Raw genomic sequence first — 16155 nt, 5'->3', positions numbered from 1 at the left:
AGTGCTGCAGATACATTCGTGATGCATTATTTGGGTATTTCTGTGCCCTATTTAAACAGCTGATACCTGGAGCCATAGCCGATAATTTGGCTGTCATGGAATTTTAGAGATTGTATGGGAAGGGTGGGTAATGAAATAATTTGACATATTTTAATAATTTTCAAATGTTTTTTTTGCATCTGCACGATCTCAATTTGCTATGTCATCACTATGTTTGGAGAAGTGACATGACATACCCAAAATTTCTAATTATAAGGAATCATGTGACATGCTCCCACCTGACTTTGCTGGTGTTTTCTGATTGGCCACTCAGGTACCCAACACAGTCACATGGAGGGGATAGGGGGGTTTTGGCCTTGTGTAAGCTCCAAGAGTGTACACAAGGCTCATCCTATTCACTACTAGAGCTAACAAAAAGTAATTATTTTTAAAGTACTTTTTTCTATCTCCTTGAGTGTAAAGAAATATCCATTGCCCATCCCAGTCCAAAAACAATCTTGTTGAATGAATGAATAATGGTATGAATGAATGAATAAATGAATGGTAATATTCTCACCTTTCTACCTGTGCAGTTAGCATTGCTCCTGGTTATGGTGATGAGCAAAGGGGGTGGTGGTCTATAGTCCCAACACTACCTGTCTTTGGGTGACAACGCCTCCTCCATAATAATGGTCAATATAGGTTGTCACCCTAGGACAGGAAGTGTGAAAATAAAAAGTGGGCCAAGAAATTCCTAACACCAATGAAGGTGATTCCGGGATCAGAGTGCTGTAACTGAAGCTCCATTGAAGTGTGAATAGTGACTGATCTTTGGGTGTGAGGCAGCGGAGGTGTGCTGAGGATCCTGCCTGCGTAAAAACACACTTTGTGAATAATATCTCAGAGTGGACCCCTCCCAAGCTTGTGTATGGGGATTACCCAAGGAGGAGGGGGAGGTGTGAGAAAAGGGACATCGAGACCTACCACACATTACTGTGACACATACAATTCTAAGATTCCACCCCTCTGCACCCACAGTAACCTGAGGAATCATTTATCTAATGCAAGATATTGGGCTATGAGGATCAGATTTTTTATGTTTTTAGAACAACAGAGGGGAAGGGGTAATGCCAGGAGCCAATCAGGTGCTGCTGCTTGCACATGTGCAGTCAGGGAAATTGCTAATAGGACGGAATGGGGAAAATTAGCTGCATCAGGAATGAATAAAAAAGCTGAAAGAGGTGACACTGGGACAGGAAGTAGAATTTAATCTCCCCACTGTGGCCACATAAAGGCATAAAAAACATAGGGAAATTTCTAAATAAAAAAAAAATGTTTATAGAAAATGAAATAATTGTGTTTTTTTATATTGTTTTATTTTATTTTTCATTTTAGTTACCACCAGCAGTTTGTAGATAAATATTTTAAAAAGAAGACCACAAAATCTCTTCCATATTGGCTTGTGGCGGCTTTAATCACTCATAGGAGTCAGTGTTTAGCGATTTAAATGTAGTTGAGACTTAACAGCCACGTCATGCTCGGCTTCGTCAAGTTACAACAATTCATACTGCACAGGCTAGGGAGAACGGGTGTTTGCAAGGTTTGCTATGCCATTGCAGCCTGTGATTGGGCAGTGAAAGAGAAGAAGGTCACCCCCTATGAGCTGTCAATGAACTGTGAATCCGATGTGTCTCATTCTGATCCTAATTGCACTGCATCTCAATGCACCCAACAACAGGCTTCTAGGCTTGCAAACAATGAGCAAAGCTATGAGTAAATGATTGGTTAGGAGCGTGACTCCTTCCTCCCACATAACGCATCATTTCTTCCCTTTCCGTCAACCATTTATGTAGTTCTGTAGGGTCAGCTGCAATGCACATATGCAGATAAAGGATCCTTCTAACAGGTGTAAACAGCAGTGATGTTTTTTTTAGTGGGCTGGTTCTTCTTCATTGTCCAATCAGCAGATGAGGGGCGTATCCTTGACCAAGTTTTCCAGCTGCTGCAGCGGAGGTCACTGGCTTTCTGATTGCAAGATCTGCAGAGAATTAAAAATCCTTTGTTGTGTTTAGCAATGCACATAAAAAGCTGTTTATCTTCACATCATACATACCGGTAGCGGTATCAGCCCCTCCAACAGGGGGCAGAGTCTCATGCAAACAAAGTATTATTCTTTATAACGCATTTTGTAAAATGTGCCAGGGCTATATAAACGAACACGATAAAATAAATACAGTGCAGCTTGTGATTACCTAACATCATTTGGGATCTTTTGTTTCGGATACTGGCGTCCGTTCTGGAGGTGGCTCTCTTCCCAGACGCAGCGCCTCCCTTCACAACCTAAGTAAAAAGTGTCTTTTGTTTGTCGAATAATACGCAGCGTGGCACGGGGAACCCTGCGCTTGTTATCATAACTGCTGCGGTTTTATGATGCGGCCCTGTCCTTGTCTTGCAAGGAAGGTCACCGAGTTGAGATGAAAGCAAGGACGGGCAGGGTCGTGGTACCGCCAAATACAATATGGAGCTCATGAATGAACTTTATTGTTCATCTTGTTTCAGGGCATTGCCAAAATACATCAATGGCAGGTCAGGTGCTCTCAAAGGAATCCTGAAATTGTTAACCTCTTCTTCTTTCTTAGGCGCCATGCCAATCCTCTGGATTCAGTAATTTCACTGTCACAGAATAAGTATGTTTTCACCTTTTTTTAATAAATATATGTGAATGTTAGAATAATGGTTAAAGACATTGATAAATAGTGTTTTGATATCATCAGGCTCCTCGTCAATCTATTTCTGTGTTCTCCCAGCTAGGTGAGGGGTGTGAGAGGTCTGCAGGCCAGGCGCGAAGCAGGTTCGTCAGGAAACCAGGGCAGGGCTGTGATTGTGATCCAGTTTCACTGCAATTTGTGTCAGATGTCACCACACATGAATGGTGTTGTAGGCAGTGGTGACTCCGGCTTCCTGCACTGCTGACTGCACCTCGCATTACTACGCTGTGCTGATATATATATATATATATATATATATATATATATATATATAGGAGCTCCCAAGTGATAATACGATGTACTGCCTACAAAAAGAGGGAGAAAAATTAATGAATGGGACACAAATAATGAGTGGGCGTTGCATAAAATGGGAACGCTTGTTTGTATTACCTGCTAATTTTTGGGTAATAAGTGGACACATGAAAATTGGTCATATTTGTCACCAGAGAGTGCCGCCTTTAAACAAGAGCACATTTTCTGGTATCAAAGTGGACTGCCGTGTTGCCAGAGAGTGCGGCCTAAATACTGCGGTGGGTGCCGTGTCGCCAGAGAGTGCGGCCTAGATACCCCGGTGGCTGCCGTGTCACTAGAGAGTGCAGCCTGGATACCGCCGTGGCTGCCGTGTCACCAGAGAATGTGGCTTGGATACCGCGGTGGGTGCCGTGTCACCAGAGAGTGCGGCCTAGATACCGCGGGGGCTGCCGTGTCACCAAAGAGTGCAGCCTGGATAATGTGGCGGCTGCTGTGTCACCAGAGAGTGTGGCCTGGATACCGCGGTGGCTGCCGTGTCACCAGAGAGTGACAAAAAAAAATTGCCAGTATCTAACTCACCCAACAAAAAAGTCACCTGTATACTTGTCCTGATAGCCGATTAGCCAAGAGTCAACATGGCAGCCAGACAATAAGCCTTATCAGAAGGGAGGACAGTAATTCCAAGTAAATATATTTTATATATAAATGCCGATACCTCATATTTATTATTCCAGCCTATTACAATAAAAGGCTTGCTGTCTTCTAGAGAATTTGCCTCCCTGGGTCCTGTGGCCTTTCCACAGTTTGAAGCCTGACTAGGGTAACTGAGTGTTACCATAGCAACCATCCATGTTTTATTTCATTAAACCCCCTCAATAACGTTGCTCATTGTGCTGAAAAGGATGCCTCAAACATGACCAGGGTAGCTCGGACCTTCTAGCCCTTCCTTTAACACCCCATCAGAACCTCCGCCTCCCCCTGACCCCACCTGTTTACCAACCACTCCTCCACCATTATATACCCAAATACAAATCTTGGGTTTAAATTGGCTGGCAAGCAGCTGTTTAATTAATCACCATTAAATAAATTAACCATTCAAGTAATTAACAAATTTTACACTTTTGATATTCAAGCATAGATTAACATAACACTTCATAATTATTATAATTATTATTATTATTATTAATATTATTAAACCGGGATTTTATAACACCAACATAATAAATTGAATATAACCTAATTAACAAACAACCCAACTCCCCCCTTTTAATAATACCTAACTATAACCACAATATCCATAGTGTTATCAAACTTCCGGTTATACACCCAAACAACCAGGCTGCAAGTCTTCCAACATCTCCACCTTGGCCCCTAGCCGCCCAGCACTGTGTCAGGAGCCATAATCATCTGTTGACCATAAAGGGGGAGACCCCACCAAAGAGGATCCCCCCCTGCCAAAATCCACCACATTACCAATGCACTGGATCCTTGCCTTCCAAAACGAACCAAAATTTCAAATTTAACCATAATAGAAGGGCTGGGTGGGCGGGAAACTTTTTACTTTCAAAAGAGGGTCTTTCACGTCCGTCTTCCCCCTTTTAACTTGTCCTATTCCTAATCCCCTCCTACCCCAGGCTCTACACTAGCACAGCCCCTCCTAGCATTATTTATTAACTCTTAACACCCCTGGGCTAGGTCTCACACCCTGTCATGTCGGCCCTGCGCCTATTTTCTTACGGCTACGGTCTCTCTGTATTTTGGCAGTAGTTTTAGCTGACATATTTAAAGCGGAGAGTGCTCTTTTTTAAGGCTGGATATGACTCTCATAATAAGGTTGTAAAATAACAATAGAAGGAGCCTGTTGGCAGCGTAAGGTGCTCTTACAGATGTCCTGACGAACAACATTTCCTGAGTACTCTTGTTTTGCTGAGGAAGTTGTAGCGCTGAAATCCAAATAATTTTTTCCAGTCAGACCTGATGGCCAGGACACTTGAGAGAAACGCCTTTACGCCTTTTTGCCTCGAAGCGTGTTGCTCGGGTTTTAGGTGACATTAACGCTGGGTGTGGACTGACATTCTACGGATTCTGTACATTTTTACAGTTTTTCTATGACTTTTACTGTCCTTCAGAATCATCCTTTAATTTAAAGATGACTGCCAGATATACGGGATGGAAGAAAACAAGATGGCTGCTGTGAAGTTCCTTTCAGAGGTGTCAATAGCTTTCTAGCATACCATTTGTCCATTGGGGTGTAACCCCACAACACTAGCCCTCCATGTAATCTCACAACACTAGCCTCTATGTAACCCCACAACACTAGCTGGTTACTTTTTTACGAACGATTTTTTGCCCAATCGATCGTTCGTCGTTCGATTGGAACGATAAAAATTGGAAGTGTGTACGCACCTTTACATTACCCTCCCTGGTTTTCCAACACTAACTAATCCATAGTTATCCTACCACTAATCTCCATGTAATCTTAACATCAGCCCACCAAGTAACTTCCACCACTAGAGCTACTAACCTTCATGTAAAGCCGCATACACACGTGCAATAATAGTAGTTGGAAAGGATCTTTTACTATCCTTTCCAACGACTAGCACTGCACAATGCATGAACGAGCACTGTACATACAGCACAGTTCTTCTCTATGCAGAGGGGAGGGGAAGAGCGACGGAGCGGCACCCTGCTCGTTAGTCGTACATAGTCCTTGGATCCGCCAGGACAGTCGTTCAGACGATGGACGACTGGCGCTGTACCCATGCCAGATTCTCGCCTGATATCCGCCCTGAGACGATTATCGGGCAAGAACCGTTGGACCGTTGAACCATTGGACCTGTGTACGTAGCTGAACCCTAACATTAACTCTTTTTGTGATTCTCACACCAATAGTCCTTGTTATCCTTTCACTAACCCATTCTTTTATTTAAACACTAGCCTACCATGTAACCCAACTAACCTCTATGGCACCCACCATGTAACCCAACTAACTTCTATGGCACTCTAATGCTAACCCTGCCTGTGATCCTCGCACTAACTCGTCTTGGTTGACCCAACACTAACCCTACGTGTAACATTAACCATAACCCACCATGTAACCCTACTACTAACCTCCATGGGAACCTACCACTTACCCCCTGTTATCTTGACACTAATCCACACCATTTAATCTACACCCCATCACATCCTCATATTTGTCTCTGCCAAGTGTTTTTTGGCAAAAGTGTAGAGAGCGCCAGCCCCAGCTTCTCCCTGGAAGTCCAATAGTTATCTGAAAAAGTTTTGTCCCCAGTGGAGCAGAAACCAGGAGACTGTCTGCAGGTCCTATATATGTGATCTGGCCACATCTGAGATTTATGGTAACATGGAGTCTTCAGCTTTGGCTCTGTCCTAGTTGTGACGGGTACCAACCAGCATGACAGGTACTCTTAGACCAGTAAACCCGCAAGGGCAGATCCTTGCTTTGAAGCAGTGCAGACATTGTATATAGCATGTAATAAACACACTGTTTAGACTACACATGAAGCATGCAATAAACATTCAGACAGCATGTGAAGCGTGTAATAAACACTCCGGTCAGACAACATACAAGAGCACCCCAGGTATCCAATCAGTGTGACCTGTATTGCTTCCTGACGGACCGAGAGGGTTGTCACCTGTTCTATGACCTCTTGTGACCCGGGTTGGTATTGTGACTTAGAAACCACCATCACTGGTCAGTCTGGTTTTACAGACCCCCTGGGCAAGTTAGTTTCTGGATGGCTCATTATGGCAAATAGCCTGCCAGCCTATAAGCCACCACCACCAATATAAATGTTCAAAATGAACGGGTCCTCAGGTGCTTTTGATGGGTGGTCATCAACTGCTGCCATTCCTTCTCTATAGGGTAGTGGCTACTGTTTCAATTGCAAACGGCCATTTTTTTTTTTTTTTCACTTTTAGACTTGGAGCTTTACGTAGAGGTAGCCTAGGCACTTGGTCATGTGATCTCTGCTGAAGGTTTTAATCAGAAGCTTTTGGATCTACCCACTGTATTACAGATCAAATATCAAAGCGGATCAGAATTTCAGAGAATCGTGCAATAGGGAGAGATATACCATGAACTAAAACAACCAATCAGATCGCACTTTTTAGATTAAAACCGGCTTCCATATTGGTTGATACAGGTATTGTACTATCAGTGCTTTGCTATGAAAAGACCCGCATGTGTAAGGAAAGTATGTGGATGTTTATTTAGGAATTCATTGTAAGAATTTGATTTACTTTAGATATGGCGTGTTAATAGCTATCACAAATAACAATCTTCAGGTGTATCAACAACTTTTACAACACTTCCCATGATCCTTTACAACAGGATTTTGTGCACTGCATAGTTTACAAATCCTTTATTTGTATAGGCTGCCCAGACTGCTTTGCAATTTTTAAAAAGCTTTTTGCGGACATCTTTGAGGACAAACAACATAGCTTTATTTTTCTGCAGCCCTGAAAATGGAAAATTATCTTTTTTTGCCTAAATCCTTCCTAGAAAATAGCCTTGCACTTCCTAACATGACTGTGACTAGGCACTGCTGTTCTTTATAGGTGTTAACAGGCCTGCCATTGAAAAATTCTGGACCCCATAATAGGTAGACCTCCTGGGTCCCATTCCTTCATGTTTTAAAGTTCAAGCATTGCAAAAGTTTAATTATTTTTTTGGGACTTAGTACAGAGCCCCAGGTGTGCGCCTGCAGTGTGAGATCTAAAGCACTCTGCTATGGTCACCAGATTTGAAGTAGAGTAGAATTTGGTGTCATTACAGTTCTCCTTGTTGGAGAGCAAGCTGTAATTGAAGATCTGCAACGTACGGATCCCTGCATCAGCACTTTTTCCTTCATCTTTGTTTTTATAGAATCCCCCACCAGTCATCAGGGGCAGTTCTAGGGAACCAGAGCTCAATGTTCTCCTTGCTTGAGTGACAAAGAACCAGCATTGCATGCTTCTGTGTCATTCACTCCATGCATCTGTAATTCCTCCATATCTGCTGTTGCTCCTTGTATATTACCCCACCAGTCATCAGGGGGCAGTTCAAATGAACCAAAGCTCAATATTCTCTGTGCTGGAGTGGAAGTTGTAACTGAGGACCTGTAATGCACAGATCTCCTGCTTCTTTCATTTAATGCATCAGTATTTTTTTCCATATCTGCAGCTGTTTGGTAAATAATCCCCCACCGGTCATCAGGGTCAGTTCTAAGGAACCAAAATGGCCATCTCTATACAGACAACAAGGAACTGTAAGACAGGGGAAAGGATCAGTCAGAGTGACCTCTGACCATACTAGGGGCCAGGAGCTTCCAGGGGCCCTGTCCTCGATATCTAAGAGTTTCAGCATTGCTAAAGTCAGGCTTTTGTGATTAGGGCCGAAACAGAAGTAACCCTTGCCCCCCACCCCTGAAGATGGCTTTGCTGGTGGCTAGTCTCTTGCCTTCTGCTTTGCCTTCTATTGGCTTTCAAACTTCAGGTCATCTTTAATTCTAAATCCCCCATTGTGACCATTATAAGGAACTCCCATCATGTTAAAGGTGAAGCAGGGACAAACATATGTAAGTGGGAGCACCCAAAACTCTCAAGTAGACAATTGCAGCGTCTGAAACTATGGCAGAGATCCCGCTGTTGGGGTTTTAAATCCACATAAAAAAAGATTTGGAGACCTACAGGTCCACCACCACAGAAGCAACAACTGTCGCTGCCAATCTTCATGTTCAGCAATGACTGACAGCCCCCCATGCTTATCCTCTGACCTTGCAGCTGTCACCTTATCACAATCCTAATATAAGAGATTGTTTGTCTGCTCAGAAAATAATAGCCGGATGATAGAAGATGATTTATTTATGGAGAGATTGGTGAATCATTTGTCAGAGTCCTTTGTCCATGGAGGAGTGGAGTCTCTGCAGGAGGGGAGGAATAGGCTGTGTTGTGAGGCTTCCAGTGAATAATCCCCTGGCAGGTTCGCAGTTTGGCTGCAGGCGTTTGGGGAGGGAGGTGGTAGTGTTCTCACAATATTCTTATTCTGGGCCGTGTAGTTCTGCAGAAGATGGAAAAGGAACACCCCTCATACATACCGGTATTTTGGCAATATGTATGACAAGGTAAACTTGGCCACACACGTTACAGCCCTCAATTACAATTCTGCATTCTTATATTTGGATTGCAAGTTTTTGTATGCCTTGTAGCCACATACATAGAAACAAAACTGAACTCCCAGCCAACAAATAAACACCTATTAGAATACATTTATGGAAGTTGTTACCTGCAAAAGTATTTGTATTTTTGTGTATTCAGTTCTGAGATTTAATAGTCTTGGCACCGGTGGGTGACCTAACTTTTTACTGTTGCAGTTTTCAGCAATGAAGCTGGGTCACCTCCTTACCCCCAGTAATGGAGTTGAAGGAGCACACTTTATTCTTTCCACCTCTGAGATGTTCATTCTCAGCACATGTGAGTGTTACACATGTGATTGGCTGCTGAAGCTGCTCCTCCCACACCTGGGTGCTGTTGTGTAGAATATGATAAGAGGCTCCTAAAAAGTAAAAAATTGGGGACCTAAAAAGACACTATCACCTTGCCTATGCAGGGCAAAGTGGCATTATCTGCAAATGGCCTCCACTTCACATTACCTGCAATCCTTCACCAAAAAGCTAAAATTATCAGTCATCAACTAGGGAAAGCAGTAGTGCCACTTCATTGGTCAAGTGTTTGGATCTGATGGTTTGGTAATGTCTTGGATGAATGGACCAGTCACTGCAACACATCAGGGATTAATGCAAACACGAAAATCAGTGGGCACAGCCAGAATTGTATACCTGTCGATTTTCACTATAATACCCCTGGCATATGGGAATGGGCCCTCATTGTCCACATGCCAATTTGGGGTCACCTGGTAGAAAAGAGCACATGACAAGACTGGGTAACATTGGCCCTCATTTACATCACAACCTATGATCCTTTGCAACAGGATTTATTCATGTGCATGGCATTGCTTACCAGTTCCTTAGGTTTTAGAGTATTGGCAATTTGGGGTCTCCTTATAGAAAAGAGCATTGGGCAACATTGCTCCTCATTCTGTGGACCCTCTGGAGCCTATCCAACCAACATATGTTGATTATGGTCAAAGAAAAGCTCTGCCTTAGGATCTGTACATCTAAAGAATACAACTGGAAGCTTCCCAAGTCTTGGTACCAAAATATTTATGAAAATGGAACACTCCAGACTGCCAACATCCCGAAGAATCAACAAGGATCTCCATCCTAGTCTCCTATCTTGACTGCAAACTCCTGCTGGTAGGACAGAAAGTGACCCCTGCCTTTGCCTTACAGGTACCTCCATGGACCACCATGGCAGCCATTGTTCTCAGCCAACTGAAAACACCTCTATTACTGTATCCCAAGATAGAGAACCCAGCTCAGGTCAAACAAATAACTGCAGATTGTCCTCTCAGGTACTCAATTGATCTCCTTACAATGTTTGATATCATATGTCAGTCTCCTCCAGGTGTAACCACCTGCAGCCAACTCTGCACGGCTTTTTGGAGAACTGAGATCATGCTTGCTTCCGACCTGAGGCCAATATCATTCATATTTTTCTGTCATTTCAGACAGAACAGGAATGTATACAAATACTGCCTAGTTAAATGTAATTTATGACAGTGTTTTCAAGCTTTACATGTGTCCCTATTACTACATGCCCACATGGACAAAAGTATGTGGCCACCACACTACATTAGGTTTCAAGGTATGGCATTTCCAGTGAAGGGTACTGCCAATGCTAGAGGATACAAAATAAATCTGTACTTCAATTTGTTGCAGTTTGGTGAAGGCTCCTTTCCGTTCCATCAGATTGTATCCTAGAGTGCAAAGCTAGCTCCATAAGAACAGGGCTTTGCCCCCAAACCTACTGAGGTCAAGCCAGGTCTTCTCGTTCACCATCAACACTTGACCTTGTAAATGTTCTTCTTGATAAATGTAAACAAATGCACACAGACAGAATCCTAATTCTTTTGGAAAACCCTCTCAGAGGAATGCAGACAATGACTACAAAGAGGGCCAACTTTATGCCCATGGTTTTGGAACTGGATGTCCTACAAGTTGATAGGCAGAATGGATTGACTTGGTTTGCCCAAACGTTTGGTGACCTAATGTACATTAAGGTTTTGACTGGAGTCACACTATAAATTACCCCCCATAAAGCCATTGGTGGTCTTCATATCATGGTCACAGAGTCACCATTTGCCATTGGCTAACCAATAACCACCCCAACATTCCTACAAAGTCCTACAGTGAAGTATACCTTCATAAACAATCTTCAGAGAAAGACGGGAAGTTGAGAACAGAGCACACGCCCAGCACTTTGGGAAACATTATGGCTTCCTGTACAGCCCATACCCGGTTGGTCATACTTGGTATGAATGGCATCGATGTTGGCTGGTGTAGCCGTAATGTGGAGTTTGGGCACACCGCAAGAAAGCAGCTTTGCCTTTGGGAAAATCCAGGGACTTTTCTATGGAGTTGTGGGAAGCTGGCGGAACTTTTTGATAAAATTCCATGGCTGGCAGCAAAAATCATTACCAACCTCTGGCACCGAGCTGGCGCCTCGTGTTCAGTCACGTATTGCCAGCCTAGTTTGTCAGTACATTTTAATAAACCCGTCATTTTTACAGATTTCACACATGTAACTAGGTTGTCATTTAACGTGGCTGCTCTGTAGTTGTTTGCCTTTATCTGCGATGGGCGTGGAAGAGGTGAAAAATGTAGGATTGGCGCCAAGGAAAGCAATGTACTTCCATTTTATTTCCAAACTCCCACACTCTTACAAGTCTTTGTTTCGAGTGAACGATCAGCTTTACAAAAAATTTTTATAAGGTATATCAATAGGATCAGCTTAATGCGAGTCAAATAATCAGTGAGCGTTTTAAACAAATTACCTTTAAGTGTAGTTCTTGGTTTTGATACATTGGGCCGCCATATTGTTTTTTTTTAGGTTTGCAAGTTCTTAGTAGTACTGCATATGGACTGTACTTCACTGCTTCTCCAGCTCAATGCAAACCTAGCTTTCAGCTCTGACTGATGCAAAATAGTGCATTATGTTCAGCAGTGCTTATCCACAGATTGGGGGAGAAGCTTGACATCTGTGAATAGACAACCTGCATAAATGTATGGAACTGCAAACATAACAAAATCACTTTTAGGAAAAAGTTAAGTTGCCCCTAAAGAGGAACTGTCACCATGCCTATACAAATGGTTCCCGCCTACCCATATAATTCACCACAATGCACACAATATGGGTCAGGATGGGCACCTTTGGGCCAGGGCAACCTGAGCTGCTGCTGAAGCCTTAAGCACACCGTGCTACTATTTTGGGAGGTTATTGACAATGAATGGGGACACAAGCATTCACGCACATGCAAATGATCCAAGAGGTGTTCTGGTGCATGTAGTAAACCATGCCATAGTGCGAACGAGCCCTTGGCATTGCAGAAGTCTAATGAATGGATCCTGAAACGCCACTTCTACTGCAGCCAGCTTGACTCGTGTCGCCATTGTGCCTTATTGTTGGGTTTGTAATAACACTGCACTGTGCGGCTCATAAACCTTTTTGTGTTATTGTTGTGTATGCTAAGTTGTGAAAGTGAGCAGCTGTAATCTTCTTATGTGAGAGTTATAATGGTGCCAGCATCTGATATCTGAAGGGTGGCTTGCCGAGTAATGTATCAGGGTAACATTTCAAGGTATTTTTTACATCTCATTGGCTTCCCCTTGACATTGCATATGTCTACATGCTGTTCAAGTATGGCACCATGTCAGGCCGGGCATCATCCATGTCTGCCCATGCTGCAGCTGCTCACCTTGTGCCATGCTTAGTTGCAGCCACCCCATCTAAGAACCAATGAGCTGCAATATTTTACATTTTCATTCCTGGGTTTTGCTACAATGTAACCAGCTCATAGTTTATACAGGGGAAAGTGTTACCTTCAACATTTCACAGAGTGTGACAAGACAATTTTTAGGAAAACAAAGGAGTGTCATTATGAAAGGAAGCTTGTCTATGAAATGAGAGCTTTGCAAGGAGTTTGTACCACAGAGTTCAAAAAATAAACTTCATTAATGCAGGCTGAGCTTCCTCCCGCCAACGCCCTGCAGAACCAGCTGATCCGGTGGGAGCTGAATACAAGATGAGATATAAGGACTGTGTGCTATGCAAATCATCCCCTGGTTCTGCCACCTCTTCCCCTGTGTGCAGAGGGAACATTTCCAACTTGATGTATGAATTCCAAACTCACAAGGGCCGACTAATCATGGCTGTAGATTGGTCGATATTTCTAATTGATTCAACCTTGGATATAAACCTTTAATCCAATGCAAATTTATTCATTTAATGGTGGTTGTAGCCAACAGTGGGCAGAACTGACTTAGACCCTAAGGTCCTCCCCTGCTGAACTGTCGAGGGGGCCCTATGTGGCTGATGAGAGTCTGGGGCCCTCGTGTAGTGGCTCACTTTGCACCACCCTATGCCTGATTTATGTATTATGTATAGGTCCAGTTCTTTTCCCCTTCCTATACTTCCCACTCAATCATACAAAGAACAGTACTTTCTGATGAATTGATCAATGTATTGATCAAACATTCACTAGGAAGACCTCATAATTGATTTGCACTGGATTCTGTGTTTATATGAAATTCATTACAAAAACCATTGATTGGGCAAAGAAGGAAGCTGGCAAATAGGTGCACTGGGGTAACAGGTAAATGATCAATATCATACAGATATTAATAATTTATCTGACCTATCAATCATAAGGAAGCACCCCGAAATATGTATGCTGTATAGGATGCAGCCAGCCCTTTAGCCAGGTACAAACACACAAAAGTTGTTACTTGAAACAACAAGCAATCATTTCAGGTGGCAGCAGGAAGGAACAAGGCACCGTACAGGCTGGCTATTCATCATTATTCCCTGAAAAAAAGAGGAGCCTGTCCATGGGGGGTCAAATTCTCAGAAATCTGCCAAACACTGAAATATTATCTTAATACATAGACCATGAGCAGGCTGCAAAAAGGGATCAATACATTCCTGTCCAGCCAATAGCAGATTGATTTTCCTTATCTTCCATGGATATCGGTGGCATTGCTATACAACACCTCTGAGTGTCCCCTGCCATGTGCTGTGATTCCTCTCATTGGTACAGCAGGGGTGTAGGGTGGGCATTGCAGTGTGCAGTAGGCATCATGCACCCCTGAATATGTCAGCAACATTGCTATTATCTGTTAAAGAACCCGAAGACTCGCTACCTTGAGGATAGGTAAGTACTGATCAATTTTCTTTATCAGCCTGCCTATAGTCTCTGTTTTTAATGTGGTGACAGGTCCTCTTTCAATAGGCCCATAGTACTTTATGAAAAGGTTTTTCCAAGCTGCACAAAGAGGAGGACATATAGGGGGCTATTTATAAATCTTTTCACCCCAAATCACTCAACTTTAACACATTTTTGGTTTCACCATTGATGCAATTAGAAAATGTATGAATCGTGAGAAAAAGTTGATTCACACAGTTTCTAATTGTGTAAAACTTGAGTGGATCTTGGATGAAAAAATTTTGTAAATGGACCCTATAGTATTGAAAACTTACCTGTCCACGCTATGGCAAGGCCTCCTCCAGGTGTTGGCCTGGCTGAAATGACGAAAATCCAGTACATGCGCTTGGGAGATCAACGGGTCCCAGCAGCTGCAAGGGATGCAGGAACGTACCTGGGGGGGGGGGGAATGATTGTGAACGGCAATTTTTGAATGCACAACCTTAATTCGTCTTTCCACTGTTGTCCCCATACAGAACCTGGAGATCTGAGTATAACACAACCGGTGTAACAATTGTCATTACACAGCGACTTCACAAGTCCGCTCGGGAACTTTGATCATGTGACAGGCTCCCTTTAGAGAGGAACCCAACTCAAAATTCCCCAAAAACAAAACAAATTCACTTGCCTTCAATCCCGCAGCGCAGTCGATTGGTCAGGAGGTGTCTTCCATCGGGTCCTGCGTCTTCCCGGCATCCGTCTTCGTTCCAGGTTGTTCTTCCTACGTCACCCAACGCAGGCATGAGATCGGGTGACGTAGATGGGAAAAAAAACTTGCCGATCTTGCTGCGCATGCGTGAGATTGGCAATTTTTTTTCCCTTTTCACGAAAAAGCCTGCGCCCCATTTATTCTCAATCGATCGAGATCAAGAATTTACTTTTTTGTAAAGTAAAAATTCAGAGTTTAGGTACGCTTTAAGGCATGCGGTGGGATCAGGCGCACAGTGAGGGAAGCAAACGTTTAATATAAATCCTCTTTGATGGGGCAGAATTGTGTGATCTTCAGACAATAAAGTGCCATTATTAAAGGCTTCGGGGTAATTTGTAGTGAGGGAGATCTGAAGGGTATAATATTCCCTGACTGCTGAATCTGAGAAGAAAGAATTTCCACAACATGCTGCAACCTGCCGGAGAAGACGCCAATACAAACATTGACACATGGATACAATGCATCACAATGGGATTATTTGGAACCCTCAATTTCCCCAATAACTAGATAGGGGCATTGCTGGCCTGTGGGAAGAATGTCACCCTTACAGATAGCCAAAAAGATCATTGGTGTCAATGTTACCTGACCTGATAGGTACAAATTACTCAAGCAACCCTTGATTGAGAAGTTATGGTCCGCCCCCTGGAGTACTTTGTGTATTTCCTCCAGATTTTAAAGTCAGACTTTGTTTATGTTCAGAAACTTCCTATATAAAGACTGCTCTCCTTTCTTGTGCAGGGTGACTGGTCTTGTCTCCGCCCCCTTCTTCCGTTTCTGCAGGCTGCCTGTAGTGGGTGGGACTTCTAAGCCCCTCCCACATCCCAGGTTATGTGCAGCACAATTAAATCCATGAATACAATACAGAATCCGCTTTAAATAAACTTTATTGTACAATAGCCAACTCACCTCCCCCAAACTATACTGAACCTTTCTTTTAAATTTTTCATTCCACGCAAACATTTCCCAGGATGCAACTGGAAAGTAAAAATAGTCTGCGCACCTTCGGTTCTATGTTTTGGATCTGTGCTAACCCTGGAGGGCTGGAAATTCTTAACGTCGACTTG

The 16155-nt window shown here is 43.2% G+C and overlaps 1 protein-coding gene and 1 long non-coding RNA gene across 2 annotated transcripts in view; one reads left to right on the top strand and one right to left on the bottom strand.

Annotated features, from left to right (window-relative positions):
• The window catches only part of PPL (periplakin), a 47657-nt gene that overhangs the window by 5107 nt on the left and 26395 nt on the right, over window positions 1-16155 (top strand). The window lies entirely within an intron of this gene.
• LOC140334495 (uncharacterized) lies at window positions 1334-2617 on the bottom strand. Its single transcript, XR_011921566.1, has 2 exons — window positions 2232-2617; window positions 1334-2017 (listed from the first exon to the last, which is right to left on the bottom strand). It is a non-coding gene; the product is annotated as an uncharacterized lncRNA (long non-coding RNA).

This window comes from Pyxicephalus adspersus, chromosome 7, assembly GCF_032062135.1.
Source record: "Pyxicephalus adspersus chromosome 7, UCB_Pads_2.0, whole genome shotgun sequence".
NCBI classification, from domain to species: Eukaryota; Metazoa; Chordata; class Amphibia; order Anura; family Pyxicephalidae; genus Pyxicephalus; species Pyxicephalus adspersus.
Note: the sequence above shows the minus strand (reverse complement) of the source record. Positions and strands in the feature narration are given on the sequence as shown.